At 48.0% G+C, this 18,486-nt stretch overlaps 15 non-coding genes and 10 pseudogenes across 15 annotated transcripts; all 25 read right to left on the bottom strand.

Moving 5' to 3' along the window:
- Positions 1 to 288: 288 nt before the first annotated feature.
- LOC135600559 (5S ribosomal RNA) lies at positions 289 to 407 on the bottom strand. The gene has a single exon (XR_010482878.1). It is a non-coding gene; the product is annotated as a 5S ribosomal RNA (ribosomal RNA).
- Positions 408 to 757: 350 nt separating this feature from the next.
- LOC135603360 (5S ribosomal RNA) lies at positions 758 to 876 on the bottom strand. The gene has a single exon (XR_010484107.1). It is a non-coding gene; the product is annotated as a 5S ribosomal RNA (ribosomal RNA).
- A 350-nt stretch (positions 877 to 1,226) lies between these two features.
- Positions 1,227 to 1,345, bottom strand: LOC135602272 (5S ribosomal RNA; annotated as a pseudogene).
- A 350-nt stretch (positions 1,346 to 1,695) lies between these two features.
- On the bottom strand, positions 1,696 to 1,814 carry LOC135601452 (5S ribosomal RNA). The gene has a single exon (XR_010483745.1). It is a non-coding gene; the product is annotated as a 5S ribosomal RNA (ribosomal RNA).
- Positions 1,815 to 2,164: 350 nt separating this feature from the next.
- LOC135602404 (5S ribosomal RNA) lies at positions 2,165 to 2,283 on the bottom strand (annotated as a pseudogene).
- Positions 2,284 to 2,633: 350 nt separating this feature from the next.
- LOC135602351 (5S ribosomal RNA) lies at positions 2,634 to 2,752 on the bottom strand (annotated as a pseudogene).
- Positions 2,753 to 3,102: 350 nt separating this feature from the next.
- LOC135600303 (5S ribosomal RNA) lies at positions 3,103 to 3,221 on the bottom strand. The gene has a single exon (XR_010482628.1). It is a non-coding gene; the product is annotated as a 5S ribosomal RNA (ribosomal RNA).
- A 350-nt stretch (positions 3,222 to 3,571) lies between these two features.
- Positions 3,572 to 3,690, bottom strand: LOC135600662 (5S ribosomal RNA). The gene has a single exon (XR_010482979.1). It is a non-coding gene; the product is annotated as a 5S ribosomal RNA (ribosomal RNA).
- Positions 3,691 to 4,040: 350 nt separating this feature from the next.
- On the bottom strand, positions 4,041 to 4,159 carry LOC135600558 (5S ribosomal RNA). Its single transcript, XR_010482877.1, has one exon. It is a non-coding gene; the product is annotated as a 5S ribosomal RNA (ribosomal RNA).
- Positions 4,160 to 4,509: 350 nt separating this feature from the next.
- LOC135600085 (5S ribosomal RNA) lies at positions 4,510 to 4,628 on the bottom strand. Its single transcript, XR_010482417.1, has one exon. It is a non-coding gene; the product is annotated as a 5S ribosomal RNA (ribosomal RNA).
- Positions 4,629 to 4,978: 350 nt separating this feature from the next.
- LOC135602271 (5S ribosomal RNA) lies at positions 4,979 to 5,097 on the bottom strand (annotated as a pseudogene).
- Positions 5,098 to 5,447: 350 nt separating this feature from the next.
- On the bottom strand, positions 5,448 to 5,566 carry LOC135601439 (5S ribosomal RNA). Its single transcript, XR_010483733.1, has one exon. It is a non-coding gene; the product is annotated as a 5S ribosomal RNA (ribosomal RNA).
- A 350-nt stretch (positions 5,567 to 5,916) lies between these two features.
- On the bottom strand, positions 5,917 to 6,035 carry LOC135601004 (5S ribosomal RNA). The gene has a single exon (XR_010483310.1). It is a non-coding gene; the product is annotated as a 5S ribosomal RNA (ribosomal RNA).
- A 350-nt stretch (positions 6,036 to 6,385) lies between these two features.
- LOC135600290 (5S ribosomal RNA) lies at positions 6,386 to 6,504 on the bottom strand. The gene has a single exon (XR_010482616.1). It is a non-coding gene; the product is annotated as a 5S ribosomal RNA (ribosomal RNA).
- A 606-nt stretch (positions 6,505 to 7,110) lies between these two features.
- Positions 7,111 to 7,229, bottom strand: LOC135603049 (5S ribosomal RNA; annotated as a pseudogene).
- A 350-nt stretch (positions 7,230 to 7,579) lies between these two features.
- On the bottom strand, positions 7,580 to 7,698 carry LOC135599616 (5S ribosomal RNA). Its single transcript, XR_010481964.1, has one exon. It is a non-coding gene; the product is annotated as a 5S ribosomal RNA (ribosomal RNA).
- A 350-nt stretch (positions 7,699 to 8,048) lies between these two features.
- LOC135603241 (5S ribosomal RNA) lies at positions 8,049 to 8,167 on the bottom strand (annotated as a pseudogene).
- Positions 8,168 to 8,517: 350 nt separating this feature from the next.
- On the bottom strand, positions 8,518 to 8,636 carry LOC135603048 (5S ribosomal RNA; annotated as a pseudogene).
- A 350-nt stretch (positions 8,637 to 8,986) lies between these two features.
- LOC135602678 (5S ribosomal RNA) lies at positions 8,987 to 9,105 on the bottom strand. The gene has a single exon (XR_010484007.1). It is a non-coding gene; the product is annotated as a 5S ribosomal RNA (ribosomal RNA).
- A 350-nt stretch (positions 9,106 to 9,455) lies between these two features.
- On the bottom strand, positions 9,456 to 9,574 carry LOC135600266 (5S ribosomal RNA). The gene has a single exon (XR_010482592.1). It is a non-coding gene; the product is annotated as a 5S ribosomal RNA (ribosomal RNA).
- A 350-nt stretch (positions 9,575 to 9,924) lies between these two features.
- On the bottom strand, positions 9,925 to 10,043 carry LOC135602634 (5S ribosomal RNA). The gene has a single exon (XR_010484003.1). It is a non-coding gene; the product is annotated as a 5S ribosomal RNA (ribosomal RNA).
- A 350-nt stretch (positions 10,044 to 10,393) lies between these two features.
- On the bottom strand, positions 10,394 to 10,512 carry LOC135599615 (5S ribosomal RNA). Its single transcript, XR_010481963.1, has one exon. It is a non-coding gene; the product is annotated as a 5S ribosomal RNA (ribosomal RNA).
- A 350-nt stretch (positions 10,513 to 10,862) lies between these two features.
- LOC135603240 (5S ribosomal RNA) lies at positions 10,863 to 10,981 on the bottom strand (annotated as a pseudogene).
- A 350-nt stretch (positions 10,982 to 11,331) lies between these two features.
- LOC135602818 (5S ribosomal RNA) lies at positions 11,332 to 11,450 on the bottom strand (annotated as a pseudogene).
- A 350-nt stretch (positions 11,451 to 11,800) lies between these two features.
- LOC135602852 (5S ribosomal RNA) lies at positions 11,801 to 11,919 on the bottom strand (annotated as a pseudogene).
- Between the last annotated feature and the right edge of the window lie 6,567 nt (positions 11,920 to 18,486).

Genomic DNA, 18,486 nt, shown 5'->3' with positions numbered 1-18,486 from the left:
CTCTTGCCCGTCACGAAACCGTCGGCGCTTTCTCGAACGTTCACGAAATCCCTATTGCAAGCTCTCTCCGAGCCATAGCCCGACGAATGCGTATCGGTCACGGCAAGCGCGTGCCGAAACCATAGGCACTTTCTAGAACGATCTCGGAATCGCTATTGCGACCCCAGTCCGGAAAGATCTCTCCGAGCCCCTCGATACAGACTGCGTAGCGGTCACAGCAAATTTTCAGCCCCAAAACAATCGTCTCGGAGCTCTACGGGAGATGTTTCGTATCCCGGGATGCAAAAAGGAGTGCAACACAAGGACTTCCCAAGGGGTCACCCATCATAGTACTACTCTGGCCCAAGCACGCTTAACTTCGGTGTTTTAATGGGATCCGGTGAATTAGTGCTGGCATTATCGCACCCGTTTCGCGTGCTTCGTCCCTCGTCTATGTGCACGTCGCGGTCGGCGTATCAATGTCTGGAGCCTCTTGCCCGTCACGAAACCGTCGGCGCTTTCTCGAACGTTCACGAAATCCCTATTGCATGCTCTCTCCGAGCCCTAGCCCGACGACTGCGTATCGGTCACGGCAAGCGCGTGCCGAAACCATCGGCACTTTCTAGACCGATCTCGGAATCGCTATTGCGACCCCAATCCGGAAAGCTCTCTCCGAGCCCCTCGATACTGACAGCGTAGCGGTCACAGCAAATTTCCAGCCCAAAAACAATCGTCTCGGAGCTCTACGGGAGATGTTTCGAATCCCGGGATGCAAAAAGGAGTGCAATACGAGGACTTCCCAGGGGGTCACCCATCCTAGTACTACTCTGGCCCAAGCACGCTTAACTTTGGAGTTTTGATGGGATCCGGTGATTTAGTGCTGGCATTATCGCACCCGTTTCGCGTGCTTCGTCCCTCGCCTATGTGCACGTCGCGGTCGGTGTATCAACGTCCGGAGCCTCTTGCCCGTCACGAAACCGTCGGCGCTTTCTCGAACGTTCACGAAATCCCAATTGGAAGCTCTCTCCGAGCCCTAGCCCGACAACTGCGTATCGGTCACGGCAAGCGCGTGCCGAAACCATCGGCACTTTCTAGAACGATCTCGGAATCGCTATTGCGACAGCAATCCGGAAAGCTCTCTCCGAGCCCCTCGATACTGACTGCGTAGCGGTCAGAGCAAATTTCCAGCCCCAAAACAATCGTCTCGGAGCTCTACGGGAGATGTTTCGAATCGCGGGATGCAAAAAGGAGTGCAACACGAGGACTTCCCAGGGGGTCACCCATCCTAGTACTACTCTGGCTCAAGCACGCTTAACTTCGGAGTTTTGATTGGATTCGGTGATTTAGTGCTGGCATTATCGCACCCGTTTCGCGTGCTTCGTCCCTCGCCTATGTGCACGTCGCGGTCGGCGTATCAACGTCCGGAGCCTCTTGCCCGTCATGAAACCGTCGGCGCTTTCTCGAACGTTCACGAAATCCCTATTGCAAGCTCTCTCCGAGCCATAGCCCGACGACTGCATATCGGTCACGGCAAGCGCGTGCCGAAACCATCGGCACTTTCTAGAACGATCTCGGAATCGCTATTGCGACCCCAATCCGGAAAGCTCTCTCGAAGCCCCTCGATACTGACAGCGTAGCGGTCACAGCAAATTTCCAGCCCCAAAACAATTGTCTCGGAGCTCTACGGGAGATGTTTCGTATCCCGGGATGCAAAAAGGAGTGCAACACGAGGACTTCCCAGGGGGTCACCCATCGTAGTACTACTCTGGCCCAAGCACGCTTAACTTCGGAGTTTTGATGGGATCCGGTGATTTAGTGCTGGCATTATCGCACCCGTTTCGCGTGCTTCGTCCCTCGCCTATGTGCACGTCGCGGTCGGCGTATCAACGTCCGGAGCCTCTTGCCCGTCACGAAACCGTCGGCGCTTTCTCGAACGTTCACGAAATCCCTATTGCAAGCTCTCTCCGAGCCCTAGCCGGACGACTGCGTATCGGTCACGGCAAGCGCATGCCGAAACCATCGGCACGCTATAGAACAATCTCGGAATCGCTATTGCGACCCCAGTCCGGAAAGATCTCTCCGAGCCCCTCGATACTGACTGCGTAGCGGTCATAGTAAATTTCCAGCCCCAAAACAATCGTCTCGGAGATCTACGGGAGATGTTTCGTATCCCGGAATGCAAAAAGGAGTGCAACACGGGGACTTCCCAAGGGGTTACCCATCGTAGTACTATTCTGGCCCAAGCACGCTTAACTTCGGTGTTTTGATGGGATCCCGTGATTTAGTGCTGGCATTATCGCACCCGTTTCGCGTGCTTCGTCCCTCGCCTATGTGCACGTCGCGGTCGGCGTATCAACGTCCGGAGCCTCTTGCCCGTCACGAAACCGTCGGCGCTTTCTCGAACGTTCACGAAATCCCTATTGCAAGCTCTCTCCGAGCCCTAGCCCGACGACTGCGTATCGGTCACGGCAAGCGCGTGCCGAAACCATCGGCACTTTCTAGAACGATCTCGGAATCGCTATTGCGACCCCAGTCCGGAAAGATCTCTCCGAGCCCCTCGATACAGACTGCATAGCGGTCACAGCAAATTTCTAGCCCCAAAACAATCGTCTCGGAGCTCTACGGGAGATGTTTCGTATCCCGGGATGCAAAAAGGAGTGCAACACAAGGACTTCCCAAGGGGTCACCCATCATAGTACTACTCTGGCCCAAGCACGCTTAACTTCGGTGTTTTAATTGGATCCGGTGAATTAGTACTGGCATTATCGCACCCGTTTCGCGTGCTTCGTCCCTCGTCTATGTGCACGTCGCGGTCGGCGTATCAATGTCTGGAGCCTCTTGCCCGTCACGAAACCGTCGGCGCTTTCTCGAACGTTCACGAAATCCCTATTGCATGCTCTCTCCGAGCCCTAGCCCGACGACTGCGTATCGGTCACGGCAAGCGCGTGCCGAAACCATCGGCACTTTCTAGAACGATCTCGGAATCGCTATTGCGACCCCAATCCGGAAAGCTCTCTCCGAGCCCCTCGATACTGACAGTGTAGCGGTCACAGCAAATTTCCAGCCCAAAAACAATCGTCTCGGAGCTCTACGGGAGATGTTTCGAATCCCGGGATGCAAAAAGGAGTGCAACACGAGGACTTCCCAGGGGGTCACCCATCCTAGTACTACTCTGGCCCAAGCACGCTTAACTTCGGAGTTTTGATGGGATCCGGTGATTTAGTGCTGGCATTATCGCACCCGTTTCGCGTGCTTCGTCCCTCGCCTATGTGCACGTCGCGGTCGGCGTATCAACGTCCGGAGCCTCTTGCCCATCACGAAACCGTCGGCGCTTTCTCGAACGTTCACGAAATCCCAATTGCAAGCTCTCTCCGAGCCCTAGCCCGACAACTGCGTATCGGTCACGGCAAGCGCGTGCCGAAACCATCGGCACTTTCTAGAACGATCTCGGAATCGCTATTGCGACAGCAATCCGGAAAGCTCTCTCCGAGCCCCTCGATACTGACTGCGTAGCGGTCAGAGCAAATTTCCAGCCCCAAAACAATCGTCTCGGAGCTCTACGGGAGATGTTTCGAATCGCGTGATGCAAAAAGGAGTGCAACACAAGGACTTCCCAGGGGGTCACCCATCCTAGTACTACTCTGGCTCAAGCACGCTTAACTTCGGAGTTTTGATTGGATCCGGTGATTTAGTGCTGGCATTATCGCACCCGTTTCGCGTGCTTCGTCCCTCGCCTATGTGCACGTCGCGGTCGGCGTATCAACGTCCGGAGCCTCTTGCCCGTCACGAAACCGTCGGCGCTTTCTCGAACGTTCACGAAATCCCTATTGCAAGCTCTCTCCGAGCCATAGCCCGACGAATGCGTATCGGTCACGGCAAGCGCGTGCCGAAACCATAGGCACTTTCTAGAACGATCTCGGAATCGCTATTGCGACCCCAGTCCGGAAAGATCTCTCCGAGCCCCTCGATACAGACTGCGTAGCGGTCACAGCAAATTTTCAGCCCCAAAACAATCGTCTCGGAGCTCTACGGGAGATGTTTCGTATCCCGGGATGCAAAAAGGAGTGCAACACAAGGACTTCCCAAGGGGTCACCCATCATAGTACTACTCTGGCCCAAGCACGCTTAACTTCGGTGTTTTAATGGGATCCGGTGAATTAGTGCTGGCATTATCGCACCCGTTTCGCGTGCTTCGTCCCTCGTCTATGTGCACGTCGCGGTCGGCGTATCAATGTCTGGAGCCTCTTGCCCGTCACGAAACCGTCGGCGCTTTCTCGAACGTTCACGAAATCCCTATTGCATGCTCTCTCCGAGCCCTAGCCCGACGACTGCGTATCGGTCACGGCAAGCGCGTGCCGAAACCATCGGCACTTTCTAGACCGATCTCGGAATCGCTATTGCGACCCCAATCCGGAAAGCTCTCTCCGAGCCCCTCGATACTGACAGCGTAGCGGTCACAGCAAATTTCCAGCCCAAAAACAATCGTCTCGGAGATCTACGGGAGATGTTTCGAATCCCGGGATGCAAAAAGGAGTGCAATACGAGGACTTCCCAGGGGGTCACCCATCCTAGTACTACTCTGGCCCAAGCACGCTTAACTTCGGAGTTTTGATGGGATCCGGTGATTTAGTGCTGGCATTATCGCACCCGTTTCGCGTGCTTCGTCCCTCGCCTATGTGCACGTCGCGGTCGGTGTATCAACGTCCGGAGCCTCTTGCCCGTCACGAAACCGTCGGCGCTTTCTCGAACGTTCACGAAATCCCAATTGGAAGCTCTCTCCGAGCCCTAGCCCGACAACTGCGTATCGGTCACGGCAAGCGCGTGCCGAAACCATCGGCACTTTCTAGAACGATCTCGGAATCGCTATTGCGACAGCAATCCGGAAAGCTCTCTCCGAGCCCCTCGATACTGACTGCGTAGCGGTCAGAGCAAATTTCCAGCCCCAAAACAATCGTCTCGGAGCTCTACGGGAGATGTTTCGAATCGCGGGATGCAAAAAGGAGTGCAACACGAGGACTTCCCAGGGGGTCACCCATCCTAGTACTACTCTGGCTCAAGCACGCTTAACTTCGGAGTTTTGATTGGATTCGGTGATTTAGTGCTGGCATTATCGCACCCGTTTCGCGTGCTTCGTCCCTCGCCTATGTGCACGTCGCGGTCGGCGTATCAACGTCCGGAGCCTCTTGCCCGTCATGAAACCGTCGGCGCTTTCTCGAACGTTCACGAAATCCCTATTGCAAGCTCTCTCCGAGCCATAGCCCGACGACTGCGTATCGGTCACGGCAAGCGCGTGCCGAAACCATCGGCACTTTCTAGAACGATCTCGGAATCGCTATTGCGACCCCAATCCGGAAAGCTCTCTCGAAGCCCCTCGATACTGACAGCGTAGCGGTCACAGCAAATTTCCAGCCCCAAAACAATTGTCTCGGAGCTCTACGGGAGATGTTTCGTATCCCGGGATGCAAAAAGGAGTGCAACACGAGGACTTCCCAGGGGGTCACCCATCGTAGTACTACTCTGGCCCAAGCACGCTTAACTTCGGAGTTTTGATGGGATCCGGTGATTTAGTGCTGGCATTATCGCACCCGTTTCGCGTGCTTCGTCCCTCGCCTATGTGCACGTCGCGGTCGGCGTATCAACGTCCGGAGCCTCTTGCCCGTCACGAAACCGTCGGCGCTTTCTCGAACGTTCACGAAATCCCTATTGCAAGCTCTCTCCGAGCCCTAGCCGGACGACTGCGTATCGGTCACGGCAAGCGCATGCCGAAACCATCGGCACGCTATAGAACAATCTCGGAATCGCTATTGCGACCCCAGTCCGGAAAGATCTCTCCGAGCCCCTCGATACTGACTGCGTAGCGGTCATAGTAAATTTCCAGCCCCAAAACAATCGTCTCGGAGATCTACGGGAGATGTTTCGTATCCCGGAATGCAAAAAGGAGTGCAACACGGGGACTTCCCAAGGGGTTACCCATCGTAGTACTACTCTGGCCCAAGCACGCTTAACTTCGGTGTTTTGATGGGATCCGGTGATTTAGTGCTGGCATTATCGCACCCGTTTCGCGTGCTTCGTCCCTCGCCTATGTGCACGTCGCGGTCGGCGTATCAACGTCCGGAGCCTCTTGCCCGTCACGAAACCGTCGGCGCTTTCTCGAACGTTCACGAAATCCCTATTGTAAGCTGTCTCCGAGCCCTAGCCCGACGACTGCGTATCGGTCACGGCATGCGCGTGCCGAAACCATCGGCACTTTCTAGAACGATCTAGGAATCGCTATTGCGACCCCAATCCGGAAAGCTCTCTTTGAGCCCCTCGATACTGACTGCGTAGCGGTCAAAGCAAATTTCCAGCCACAAAACAAACGTCTCGGGGCTCTACGGGAGATGTTTCGTATCCCGGGATGCAAAAAGGAGTGCAACACGAGGACTTCCCAGGGGGTCACCCATCCTAGTACTACTCTGGCCCAAGCACGCTTAACTTCGGAGTTTTGATGGGATCCGGTGATTTAGTGCTGGCATTATCGCACCCGTTTCGCGTGCTTCGTCCCTCGCCTATGTGCACGTCGCGGTCGGCGTATCAACGTCCGGAGCCTCTTGCCCGTCACGAACCGTCGGCGCTTTCTCGAACGTTCACGAAATCCCGATTGCAAGCTCTCTCCGAGCCCTAGCCCGACGACTGCGTATCGGTCACGGAATGCGCGTGCCGAAACCATCGGCACTTTCTAGAATGATCTAGGAATCGCTATTGCGACCCCAATTCGGAAAGTTCTCTTTGAGCCCCTCGATACTGACTGCGTAGCGGTCAAAGCAAATTTCCAGCCCCAAAACAAACGTATCGGAGCTCTACGGGAGATGTTTCTTTTTTTTTTGGTAAGTAAAAGTAAATTGATTATGTGTAAAGATTCTACAAATTGCTTTATCTATACAAGTCATAGACAAAGCCAATTAACTCATAGAGTGCGAATGCAATAGTTATGACTACACATGCTGTAGACTATAACTACCTGTGGGTACATTATTTGACATCATTCCCAAGATCTTTAGCTAATAGCAAAATTAAATTTGATAAAAATATCTTTTTCACATGCTGTAGACTATAACTACGGGAGATGTTTCGTATCCCGGGATGCAAAAAGGAGTGCAACACGAGGACTTCCCAAGGGGTCACCCATCGTAGTACTACTCTGGCCCAAGCACGCTAAACTTCGGTGTTTTGATGGGATCCGGTGATTTAGTGCTGCCATTATCGCACCCGTTTCGCGAGCTTCGTCCCTCGCCTATGTGCACGTCGCGGTCTGCGCATCAACGTCCGGAGCCTCTTGCCCATCACGAAACCGTCGTCGCTTTCTCGAACGTTCACAAAATCCCTATTGCAAGCTCTCTCCGAGCCCTAGCCCGATGACTGCGTATCGGTCACGGCAAGCGCGTGCCAAAACCATCGGCACTTTCTAGAACGATCTCGGAATCGCTATTGCGACCCCAATCCGGAAAGCTCTCTCCGAGCCCCTCGGTACTGACTGCGTAGCGGTCACAGCAAATTTCCAGCCCCAAAACAATCGTCTCGGAGCTCTACGGGAGATGTTTCGTATCCCGAGATGCAAAAAGGAGTGCAACACGAGGACTTCCCAGGGGGTCACCCATCGTAGTACTACTCTGGCCCAAGCACGCTTAACTTCAGAGTTTTGATGGGATCCGGTGATTTAGTGCTGGCATTATCGCACCCGTTTCGCGTGCTTCGTCCCTCGCCTATGTGCACGTCGCGGTCGGCGTATCAACGTCCGGAGCCTCTTGCCCTTCACGAAACCGTCGTCGCTTTCTCGAACGTTCACGAAATCCCCATTGCAAGCTCTCTCCGAGCCCTAGCCCGACGACTGCGTATCGGTCACGGCAAGCGCGTGCCGAAACCATCGGCACTTTCTAGAACGATCTCGGAATCGCTATTGCGACCCCAATCCGGAAAGCTCTCTCCGAGCCCCTCAATACTGACTGCGTAGCGGTCAGAGCAAATTTCCAGCCCCAAAACATTCGTCTCGGATCTCTACGGGAGATGTTTCGTATCCCGAGATGCAGAAAGGAGTGCAACACGAGGACTTCCCAGGGGGTCACCCATCGTAGTACTACTCTGGCCCAAGCACGCTAAACTTCGGTGTTTTGATGGGATCCGGTGATTTAGTGCTGCCATTATCACACCCATTTCGCGAGCTTCGTCCCTCGCCTATGTGCACGTCGCGGTCGGCGCATCAACGTCCGGAGCCTCTTGCCCGTCATGAAACCGTCGTCGCTTTCTCGAACGTTCACGAAATCCCTATTGCAAGCTCTCTCCGAGCCCTAGCCCGACGACTGCGTATCGGTCACGGCATGCGCGTGCCGAAACCATCGGCACTTTCTAGAACGATCTAGGAATCGCTATTGCGACCCCAATCCGGAAAGCTCTCTTTGATCCCCTCGATACTGACTGCGTAGCGGTCAAAGCAAATTTCCAGCCCCAAAACAAACGTCTCGGAGCTCTACGGGAGATGTATCGTATCCCGGGATGCAAAAAGGAGTGCAACACGAGGACTTCCCAAGGGGTCACCCATCGTAGTACTACTCTGGCCCAAGCACGCTAAACTTCGGTGTTTTGATGGGATCCGGTGATTTAGTGCTGCCATTATCGCACCCGTTTCGCGAGCTTCGTCCCTCGCCTATGTGCACGTCGAGGTCGGCGCATCAACGTCTGGAGCCTCTTGCCCGTCACGAAACCGTTGTCGCTTTCTCGAACGTTCACGAAATCCCTATTGCAAGCTCTCTCCGAGCCCTAGCCCGACGACTGCGTATCGGTCACGGCAAGCGCGTGCCGAAACCATCGGCACTTTTTAGAACGATCTCGGAATCGCTATTGCGACCCCAATCCGGAAAGCTCTCTCCAAGCCCCTCGATACTGACTTCGTAGCGGTCACAGCAAATTTCCAGCCCCAAAACAATCGTCTCGGAGCTCTACGGGAGATGTTTCGTATCCCGGGATGCAGAAAGGAGTGCAACACGAGGACTTCCCGGGGGGTCACCCATCGTAGTACTACTCTGGCCCAAGCACGCTTAACTTCGGAGTTTTGATGGGATCCGGTGATTTAGTGCTGGCATTATCGCACCCGTTTCGCGTGCTTCGTCCCTCGCCTATGTGCGAGTCGCGGTCGGTGTATCAACGTCCGGAGCCTCTTGCCCGTCACGAAACCGTCGGCGCTTTCGCGAACGTTCACGAAATCCCTATTGCAAGCTCTCTCCGAGCCCTAGCCCGACGACTGCGTATCGGTCACGGCAAGCGCGTGCCGAAACCATTGGCACTTTCTAGAACGATCTCGGAATCGCTATTGCGACCGCAATCCGGAAAGCTCTCTCCGAGCCCCTCGATACTGACTGCGTAGCGGTCACAGCAAATTTCCAGCCCCAAAACAATCGTCTCGGAGCTCTACGGGAGATGTTTCGTATCCCGGGATGCAAAAAGGAGTGCAACACGAGGACTTCCCAGGGGGTCACCCATCGTAGTACTACTCTGGCCCAAGCACGCTTAACTTCGGAGTTTTGATGGGATCCGGATATTTAGTGCTGGCATTATCGCACCCGTTTCGCGTGCTTCGTCCCTCGCCTATGTGCAAGTCGCGGACGGCGTATCAACGTCCGGAGCCTCTTGCCCGTCACGAAACCGTCGGCGCTTTCTCGAACGTTCACGAAATCCCTATTGCAAGCTCTCTCCGAGCCCTAGCCCGATGACTGCGTATCGGTCACGGCAAGCGCGTGCCGAAACCATCGGCACTTTCTAGAACGATCTCGGAATCGCTATTGCGACCGCAATCCGGAAAGCTCTCTCCGAGCCCCTCGATACTGACTGCGTAGCGGTCACAGCAAATTTCCAGCCCCAAAACAATCGTCTCGGAGCTCTACGGGAGATGTTTCGAATCCCGGGATGCAAAAAGGAGTGCAACACGGGGACTTCCCAGGGGGTCACCCATCCTAGTACTACTCTGGCCAAAGCACTCTTAACTTCGGAGTTTTGATGGGATCCGGTGATTTAGTGCTTGCATTATCGCACCCGTTTTGCGTGCTTCGTCCCTCGCCTATGTGCACGTCGCGGTCGGCGTATCAACATCGGGTGCCTCTTGCCCGTCACGAAACCGTCGGCGCTTTCTCGAACGTTCAGGAAATCCCTATTGCAAGCTCTCTCCGAGCCCTAGCCCGACGACTGCGTATCGGTAACGGCAAGCGCGTGCCGAAATCATCGGCACTTTATAGAACGATCTCGGAATCGCTATTGCGACCCCAATCCAGAAAACTCTCTCTGAGCCCCTCGATACTGACTGTGTAGCGGTCACAGCAAATTTCCAGCCCCAAAACAATCGTCTCGGAGCTCTACGGGAGATGTTTCGTATCCCGAGATGCAAAAAGGAGTGCAACACGAGGACTTCCCAGGGGGTCACCCATCGTAGTACTACTCTGGCCCAAGCACGCTTAACTTCAGAGTTTTGATGGGATCCGGTGATTTAGTGCTGGCATTATCGCACCCGTTTCGCGTGCTTCGTCCCTCGCCTATGTGCACGTCGCGGTCGGCGTATCAACGTCCGGAGCCTCTTGCCCTTAACGAAACCGTCGTCGCTTTCTCGAACGTTAACGAAATCCCTATTGCAAGCTCTCTCCGAGCCCTAGCCCGACGACTGCGTATCGGTCACGGCAAGCGCGTGCCGAAACCATCGGCACTTTCTAGAACGATCTCGGAATCGCTATTGCGACCGCAATCCAGAAAGCGCTCTCCGAGCCCCTCGATACTGACTGCGTAGCGGTCAGAGCAAATTTCCAGCCCCAAAACAATCGTCTCGGATCTCTACGGGAGATGTTTCGTATCCCGGGATGCAGAAAGGAGTGCAACACGAGGACTTCCCAGGGGGTCACCCATCGTAGTACTACTCTGGCCCAAGCACGCTAAACTTCGGTGTTTTGATGGGATCCGGTGATTTAGTGCTGCCATTATCACACCCATTTTGCGAGCTTCGTCCCTCGCCTATGTGCACGTTGCGGTCGGCGCATCAACGTCCGGAGCCTCTTGCCCGTCACGAAACCGTCGTCGCTTTCTCGAACGTTCACGAAATCCCTATTGCAAGCTCTCTCCGAGCCCTAGCCCGACGACTGCGTATCGGTCACGGCAAGCGCGTGCCGAAATCATCGGCACTTTATAGAACGATCTCGGAATCGCTATTGCGACCCCAATCCAGAAAACTCTCTCTGAGCCCCTCGATACTGACTGTGTAGCGGTCACAGCAAATTTCCAGCCCCAAAACAATCGTCTCGGAGCTCTACGGGAGATGTTTCGTATCCCGAGATGCAAAAAGGAGTGCAACACGAGGACTTCCCAGGGGGTCACCCATCGTAGTACTACTCTGGCCCAAGCACGCTAAACTTCGGTGTTTTGATGGGATCCGGTGATTTAGTGCTGCCATTATCGCACCCATTTCGCGAGCTTCATCCCTCGCCTATGTGCACGTCACGGTCGGCGCATCAACGTCCGGAGCCTCTTGCCCGTCACGAAACCGTCGTCGCTTTCTCGAACTTTCACGAAATCCCTATTGCAAGCTCTCTCCGAGCCCTAGCCCGACGACTGCGTATCGGTCACGGCATGCGCGTGCCGAAACCATCGGCACTTTCTAGAACGATCTAGGAATCGCTATTGCAACCCCAATCCGGAAAGCTCTCTTTGAGCCCCTCGATACTGACTGCGTAGCGGTCAAAGCAAATTTCCAGCCCCAAAACAAACGTCTCGGAGCTCTACGGGAGATGTATCGTATCCCGGGATGCAAAAAGGAGTGCAACACAAGGACTTCCCAAGGGGTCACCCATCGTAGTACTACTCTGGCCCAAGCACGCTAAACTTCGGTGTTTTGATGGGATCCGGTGATTTAGTGCTGCCATTATCGCACCCGTTTCGCGAGCTTCGTCCCTCGCCTATGTGCACGTCGCGGTCGGCGCATCAACGTCCGGAGCCTCTTGCCCGTCACGAAACCGTCGTCGCTTTCTCGAACGTTCACGAAATCTCTATTGCAAGCTCTCTCCGAGCCCTAGCCCGATGACTGCGTATCGGTCACGGCAAGCGCGTGCCGAAACCATCGGCACTTTCTAGAACGATCTCGGAATCGCTATTGCGACCCCAATCCGGAAAGCTCTCTTTGAGCCCCTCGATACTGACTGCGTAGCGGTCAAAGCAAATTTCCAGCCCTAAAACAAACGTCTCGGAGCTCTACGGGAGATGTTGTTAGGATCGGAGCGGCACTAAGAGGGGGGGGTGAATTAGTGCAGCGGATTAAAACTTCAATTTTAATCAAAATCTTTCGTACGTTAAGAACGAAACTTGAGAAATTTAATTTGAAGGCGTATTCTTAAAGTTGCGCAGCAAGAGTAATGAGGAACTAAAGCAGTAAGAAGATTTACAGTAATGTAAATGACAATAAAAAAAAGCAAACCAGAGATTACGCCGATTTTTAGAGTGGTTCGGTCAAATGACCTACTCCACTTGCGAGGCCCCTCTTCGATGAGGCTCCCACCTTCCACTAGCAAGTCTCTTGAAATGGAAGGGTAAACACCCCTCTTACAACCTTTTACAAGCAGCTCAACCTCTTACAAATTTTCAATAAGAAAGGAGGAGGAGAACTCTCTAGCAAATTGAAAACAAGACTTGCTAAGACTTTCTAAGACTTGCTTCTCAATCAACTCTCAATCAAAAATGCTTCTCAAAAGTTGTAACCTCAGCTGAGATTTGAGGGGTATTTATAGGCCTCAAGAGGATTCAAATTTTGGGCTCCAAAATTTGAATTTTCTTAGGGTTTCCGGTGCTGGAGGTGCCACCGCCTACAGTGTTTTCAGCCCGACTACAGTGTTTTCAGCCACTAGTTGGGCTTCAATCTTGGCTCTCTAGTTCGCTGGTTTAGCTTAATTTTTAGCCTAAACCAACTCTGACTTTGGGCCCAGTTGGCCCCTAACCAGGATATAGGATATCTCTTAATCCTAATCCTAATTACAAGTGAACTACATAACAAAAACACATCTTAAGCAAGCTTTCAACCGCGAACGTCGAGTCTTGTTTCGGCGAGCTTTCCGACGAACTTCTTCCGACGGACTCCCATCAAGCTCCCGATCTTGTGATGACTTTAACGAGTAGCCGAGCCTTCTCGGTGATCTCCGTGAACCTCCGACGATCTCTTCGGCGAACTTCCGATAGGTTCCCGATTTCTTCTCGGTTGGTTCCGGCAACATCTCCGACGATTCTTCGGACTCTTAAACGTCCATCGATCTTGACTCCGGTATTCTTGCTTTGTGTTTTCTGGTTATTGTAGTTAATCCTGCACACTTAACTCAATAATATGGATTAGATCAATTAACCCATCAATTGATTTCATCATCAAAATCCGAGATTCAACAATCTCCCCCTTTTTGATGATGACAATCAATTGATGACGGAGTTAAACATAACTCCCCCTATCTATATGCCATATTATGAGAAGATAAAACACTTGAATTTCATCCATTGAATTCAAGCATAAACCGATAAGTTCTAACCGTAGAGCTTATCGTTATTCTCATTAAGCAATAGTAAATGCGAAACTTCGATGAAAATCATAAGTCAAATGATATGGGACAATTTTTACTATGATAGGAGATAAAGATTTTCAACATGAATTTCATGATATCGATGTAAGGCATGCTTTCAATATATCAATCAATCTTGTGATATTCTCAAGGATTTTGCAAGGCATATAAGACATTCATATCACACAAGCTTTTGCAATTCATATAAGTCATGCTATTAAAATGATACAAGTCATCACTTTTCTCCCCCTTTGTCATCAACAAAAAGGGAATGAGACTTGAAGCACATAATTTATCATACAAAGATTTTATCATTGATCATACATCACTCATCTATATTATCATTGATCATACAAAGATTTTATCATTGATCATACATCACTCATCTATATTATCATTGATCATACAAAGATTTTATCATTCAAAATTAAGTATGCTAAAATATTTACGCAGAGTTAATCTTAAAGAAAAATTCAGCATGCATTCATATTATCTAATCTCTTCTTTCTATGAATAATAGAAATTGTAGATGTATAAGAGAGAGATTGGGATAAAAAAATTCAAGTAGTAATTTCACGAAGTCAAGATCATAATTCGAATACAAACTCATTCAAATCGTCAAATTTATGAAAATCTCAACATTACTTTTTAATCATCACATAAGGCATTTAAAGAATTTTTGAAACATAGGAGAATGATGAATTTAAGCATACAATGTTTCAATCAAATTCAAGTCATGAATGCCAATACTTTCATATTTGTAAGTATCAATTCATGAATGCCAAAAGATATTATTTGTGATTCCAATTTTGCAAGATCAAGATTATGATTTAGATAAAACTTATTTAAATCAAATCGCTAACTTGAAATTCATAATTAAATCATCAAAGTCGATTTCGAGATTTCACAACATGTCATATAGAATTTGAAGGAGAATGAGAGATGGAAAGAAGATGAAAAACTTTACGGAAAATCCAATCAAACAAGTTTATTGTTTAGGGACAATTTAACATACTTAATTCCCTTCTAATGAATTCAAATTGGTCTTCATTCAAGGCTTTTGTGAATATATCTGCTAATTGATGCTTTGTGTCAATGAATTCTAGAACAACATTATTGTTAAGGACATGATCGCGTATGAAATGATGCCTAACGTCGATGTGCTTAGTTCTAGAGTGCTGAATTGGATTTTTAGTAAGACATATGGCACTAGTATTATCACATTTTATGGGAATGTTTTTAAAGTGAATTCCATAGTCTTCTAATGTATTTTTCATCCAAATGACTTGTGCATAACATGCACTTGCAGCAATGTATTCGGCTTCCACCGTAGATAGTGCAACTGAATTTTGTTTCTTGGAAGTCCAAGAAACAAGTGCATGTCCTAAAAATTGGCATGTTCCTGATGTACTTTTTCTATCTATCCTGCATCCGCCAAAGTCGGCATCTGCATAAGCTATTAGATCAAATTTTTCAGATTTTGGATACCACAATCCTAAATTTGGAGTTCCTTTAAGATATCTAAATATTCTTTTAATACTCTTAAGATGAGATAATTTAGGATTAGATTGAAACCTAGCGCAAAGTCCTACACTAAACATAATATCCGGTCTAGTCGCAGTGAGGTAGAGTAGACTACCTATCATTCCCCTATATGTTTTTTGATCGAAACTTTCATCATTTTCATCCATATCTAACTTAGTCGCAGTACTCATAGGGGTGTTTATTGCTTTTGAATTATCCATGTTAAATCGTTTTAACAATTCTAATGTATATTTGGATTGGTTAAGAAATATACCATCACTAAGTTGTTTGATTTGTAATCCCAAAAAGAAAGTTAATTCACCCATTAAACTCATTTCAAATTCAAGACTCATACATTTGGCAAATGATTCACATAGTGATTCATCCGAAGAGCCAAACACAATATCGTCAACATAAATTTGCACAATAAGAAAATTATTTTCAAAATGTTTAATAAACAATGTAGTATCAACCTTGCCTTTGGTAAAATTAATTAAAATAAGAAAGGAACTAAGCCTTTCATACCAAGCTCTAGGAGCTTGTTTTAAGCCATAGAGAGCTTTAGTCAATTTGAATACATGATTAGGAAGAAGAGAATTTTCAAATCCGGGAGGTTGTTCGACAAATACTTCTTCGGAAATAAAACCATTCAAGAAAGCACTTTTAACATCCATTTGAAATAGTTTAAAATTATTACTACTAGCATAGGCAAGGAGCATCCTTATGGCTTCTAATCGAGCCACGGGAGCGAAGGTTTCTTCGTAATCGATACCTTCTTCTTGGTTGAAACCTTTGGCCACTAATCTAGCCTTGTTTCTAACCACGATACCATTTTCGTCTTGCTTGTTTCTAAAGACCCACTTAGTACCTATGACTAAGTGGTCACTTGGTCTAGGAACAAGCTTCCATACCTCATTCCTCTCAAATTGGTTCAATTCTTCTTGCATTGCAATGATCCAAAAATCATCTTTTAAGGCTTCGTCAATGCATTTAGGTTCAATTTGAGAAAGGAAAGCGGTGTTAGCACAGAAATTTTTGAAAGAAGAACGAGTTTGAACCCCTTTTGATGTATCTCCTATAATTTGCTCTTTTGGATGAGCATCTACATACTTCCATTCTTTTGGTAAAGAAATTTCGGAAGAAGATGCATTCAAATGGCTATTTTGAGGAGAGGGTTCATTTAAATTCAAATTATCAAAACCAAGATCATCATCAAAATCATTTTTCTTTAAATCGGAAATTTCATTAAAAACTACATGAATAGACTCTTCAATTACTAAAGTTCTTTTATTAAAAACCCGAAAAGCTTTAGAAACGGAAGAGTAACCAAGAAAGATGCCTTCATCGGATTTAGCATCAAATTTTCCTAAAGCATCCCTTTCATTTAAAATAAAGCATTTACAACCAAAAACTTTAAAATAGGAGATGTTTGGTTTTTTGTTATTCCATAATTCATAGGGAGTTTTGGATAAGGATGGTCTTATTAGGACTCTATTCATAATGTAGCAAGCCGTATTTACGGTTTCGGCCCAAAAGTACTTAGGTAAACTATGTTCATTCAACATAGTTCTTGCCATTTCTTGTAGGTTTCTATTTTTCCTTTCAACTACTCCATTTTGTTGAGGATTTCTTGGAGTTGAGAAGTTGTGATTGTACCCATTACTTTCGCAAAAATTTTGAAAGTCACGGTTTTGGAATTCACCACCGTGATCACTCCGAATTGATGAAATCATGAAGCCTTTTTCGTTTTGAGTGAGTTTACAAAATTTAGAGAAACACTTGAAGCAATCACTTTTGTGAGCTAAGAAATAGGTCCAAGTGTATCTAGAGTAGTCATCCACAATCACAAAAGCATATTTGCTTCCACCTAGACTTGTTGTATCAATTGGTCCAAATAGGTCCAAATGGATCAATTGTAATGGTCTAGTAGTGCTAATTTGATTTTTTGGTTTGAAGCTTATTTTTATTTGTTTGCCTAGTTGACATGCATCGCATACTTTATCCTTAATAAACTTTATATTTGGAATTCCTCGTACTAATTCTTGAGATGAGATCTTAGATATTGTTTTCATGCTTGCATGGCCTAATCTCCTATGCCAAAGCCAAGCATCATCATTTATGACGGAGAAGCACATTTCATTACTTAGTTCATCAAGATTGATGGTATAGACATTATTTTGTTTTAAAGCAATCATAGTCATGTTATGATTTGGTTTTTCAATAATGCACATATTTGATTCAAATCTAACGATGTAACCTTTATCGCATAGTTGACTAATACTCAAGAGATTATGTTTCAATCCATCAACTAGTAAGACATCATCAATGAAAAAATTAAATTTGTTACCAATAGTTCCCTTGCCAATGATTTTGCCCTTGTTGTTGTCTCCGAAGGTAACGTACCCTTCTTCTTTGCTAGTGAGCATAGAGAAATGAGATGGATCTCCAGTCATATGTCTTGAGCATCCACTATCGAGATACCATCTCTTGCTCCTAGCTTGTGGGTTTGTCTACAAAACAGGATGATTTTTAGGTACCCATTTGATTTTGGGTGCCTCAAAAATTGACCCACTAACTTTGTTATTTATTATTGAATTCTTTATAGTTCCTTTAGGAACCCATATTAATTTTTGTGAACTAATTTTCCTAAATGGGCATTTGTAGGCAATATGTCCGGATTTGCAACAAAAGTTGCATTTCATATAAGAGGAAACATGTAATGTAGGTCCTTTTATGAAAGTGGTAGGATTTTGATGTAATCCTTTTACAAATCCAATTCCATTTCTATTTGCGATGTGACCCTTGTGTGAAAGGATCATATCTAATCCTTTGCTACCAACCTTAAACTTATTTAAGGTTTCCTTAAGAAGCAAATTTTCATTTTTTATTGCTTCTAAGTGCTCACACTTAGAGCATGGAGGAGTTTGAAGACTATCAAACTTATCTTGTAGCAAAGCATGCTCTTTCTTTAAGATACTTAACTTCTTGCTAACAGCTCTACATTCATCAAATAATTCATGAAAAGCGATAGATAGTTCTTCAAAAGATAACTCTTCATTAAATAAATCACATACCTCTTCTCCTAACGCCATTAGTGCGTAATGAGCAACTTGCTCGGTGTTGGACTCCTCTTCTTCGGATGCGCTTGAATCATCCCACGTTGCCTTGAACGCCTTCTTCTTCGATGTTCTCTTTTTGGCTTGAGGACAATCGTTCTTGTAGTGTCCCGGTTTTTTGCATTCATAGCAAATCACTTGGTCCTTCTTTTGTTCAAATTTGTTTTTAAATTTGTTCTTTCTTAAGTATTTCTTAAATTTTTGAGTCAAAAGTGCAATGTCATTATCACTGTCCTCATCACTTGATGTTCCTTTCAAGTGGTCTT

The sequence above is a fragment of the Musa acuminata genome, chromosome BXJ2-1 (assembly GCF_036884655.1).
Source record: "Musa acuminata AAA Group cultivar baxijiao chromosome BXJ2-1, Cavendish_Baxijiao_AAA, whole genome shotgun sequence".
Classification (NCBI taxonomy): Eukaryota; Viridiplantae; Streptophyta; class Magnoliopsida; order Zingiberales; family Musaceae; genus Musa; species Musa acuminata.
This window is presented reverse-complemented; position numbering and strand designations above follow the sequence as displayed.